Consider the following 2,674-nt stretch of genomic DNA (forward strand, 5'->3'; position numbering starts at 1 on the left):
GCTCCCAGCTGCCTGTAACTCCAGCTGTAGGGAAACCAGTGCCACCTTCTGGCCTCCAGTGGCACCTACACCCATCTGTGTGTATACACACACACACACACACACACACACACACACACGCACACACATACACGCACACACAGGCTTACACATGCACACCTGTACACAGATGTATTACAAGTTTTTGAGGAGCCTCACAGAGAATCTGCCCAGGTCTGTGGGTGGGTGAGACCTAAGGAAACCATCCTGGCCTCTATGGGCCCTGCTCTCTGTGCACTGAGCACATGCACTGAGCATGCTGTCGTCTCCTCAGAGGCTCTCATGAGGTTCAAGGGAAATGTCACATGAAGGGGAGACAAAATTTGAACTATCAGTTTGGTGACCGTGTAAGGTAAGCACAGGTCCCAACTCCATAGTGAGAATTTAAAATGAGCCTTTGAAACACAAGAGGCCAGAGTCGCAGGGGAAGCTCTGTCACCAGATTCAGGTCTGAGGAAAAGCCCTGCCATGGCATTTGGGGTTTCTTCTACAGCCATCAGCATATTAGCATGCTGATCGAATGGCTTAGACGGGGAGTGAGGATTAGAGAAACGTTGATAGCCATGAGTGATCAAACTCATAAGGACTTCAGTCATCAAGGAGAATGTAAGGGCAACATGCAGGAAGCATCTACCTGGTCCTCTGTCTTTCTGCAGAGAAAGGCCCCTGTTCTCTGGTATTAGGAATTGTCTCAAGTTGCTGCATGCTGACCTGCTATTTTCCAAGTGGATGATGGGCAGACCAAGTGGCATGCTTTCCTTCCCCCATGAACACATTTCCCTGGACTCAGAAACGTCAGCTACTCATATTTCAGGGAGCTCGCCAAAGCACACTAGCTCTTGCCTTGGGAATCCTGCAGGGTCTTCAGAATTGATTCTGGCAACAACTGTTTGCTATGAGTCCTTCCCAAGTCTCAGAATGTACAACACTTTGATAATTGTTCTTTGTTTTTTTTTGTTTTGTTTTGTTTTTAACTTATTTAATTAGATATTACAACACTTTGATAATTGTTCTTTGGTTTTTTGGTTTTTTTTAACTTATTTTATTAGATATTTTCTTCATTTACATGTCAAATGCTATCCCGAATGTCCCCTATACCCTCCCCCCACCCTGCTCCCCTGCCCACCCACTCCCACTTCTTGGCCCTGGCATTACCCTGTATGGGGCATATAAAGTTTGCAAGACCAAGGGGCATCTCTTCCCAACAATGGCTGACTAGGCCATCTTCTGCTACATATACAGCTAGAGACACGAGCTCTGGGGGTACTGATTAGTTCATATTATTATTTCACCTATAGGGTTGCAGACCCCTTCAGTTCCTTGGGTAATTTCTCTAGCTCCTCCATTGGGGTCTCTGTGTTCTATTCTATAGATGACTGTGGGCATCCACTACTATATTTACCAGCCATTGGCATAGCCTCACAGAGATAGCTATATCAGTATCCTTTCAGCAAGATCTTGCTGGCATATGCAATAGTGTCTGTATTTGGTGGCTGATTATGGCATGGATCCCCGGATGGGGCAGTCTCTGGATGGTCCATCCTTTCATCTTAGCTCCAAACTTTGTCTCTGCCACTTCTTTCATGGGTATTTTATTCCCTATTTTAGGGAAGAATGAAGTATCCACGTGTTGGTCTTCCTTATTCTTGATTTTCTTGTGTTTTGGAGATTGTATCTTGGGTATTCTAGGTTTCTGGGCTAATATCCACTTATCAGTGAGTGCATATCAAGTGAGTTCTTTTATGATTGGGTTACCTCACTCAGGATGATATCCTCCAGATACATCCATTTGCCTAAGAATTTCATAATTGTTCTTTGTATAGTATTTATTGAATTAGACTCTAATTTACTTAAAGGTGAGAGTTTACAAATTATATATGAATATTAGAAGAAAAATGAAGGCTGTCAAAATATATTATGTGAGCAATCTACTGTACCATAGACACTGTGCATATTGAAAGCCAGTACTGCTATTTTTTCTTTTGCTTATTTTAAATAATAAAACTCATTGAAAGATAAAAGATTTTAGGGCTAGAAAGATGCCTTAGCAGTTAAGAGTACTGGCCACTCGTCCAGAGGATCCAAGTTCAATTCCCAGAATCCTCATGGCAGCTCACAACCATCTGTAACTCCAGTTCGAGGAGACCTGGTGTCCTTCCTCTTCTGGCCCCCAAAGGCACAAGCACACGCATGGTAGACTGGCATACTTGCAGGCAAAACATGCACATAAACTAAGTTGAAAGTTAAAACTGTCTCTTGGCTTCCAGAATGTGAATATAGACGGGCTTAAGTATTTAATGTAAAATGAATGTATTAAGTATATTCAAATTGTTTCTGTCAATGGTACAATGTTTTCCTTGTCACTCTCTATGGCTCCTTTACCGTGTTGTCCTTGTCCCCTACCATTTTAGTAACAAATCTCCCATGTGTGGGTTTTGAATAGTGATTTGTTGTTTAAATTATGTTAGTTCTCTGGCATTGCAAAATAAAATGTGCTCCTTAAATCCAAATCCTTGGACTTATGAGCTTTGCTATTACTAGGTGTGCTAGTCTCCCAAAGTTCATTTTGTTTGTAGCAGTGGCCTAGTGAACAGAGACCATTTCACGGGAGTGCGAAGGAATCACAGTGCCTCAC

Source organism: Mus pahari, chromosome 11 (genome assembly GCF_900095145.1).
Source record: "Mus pahari chromosome 11, PAHARI_EIJ_v1.1, whole genome shotgun sequence".
Taxonomy (NCBI): Eukaryota; Metazoa; Chordata; class Mammalia; order Rodentia; family Muridae; genus Mus; species Mus pahari.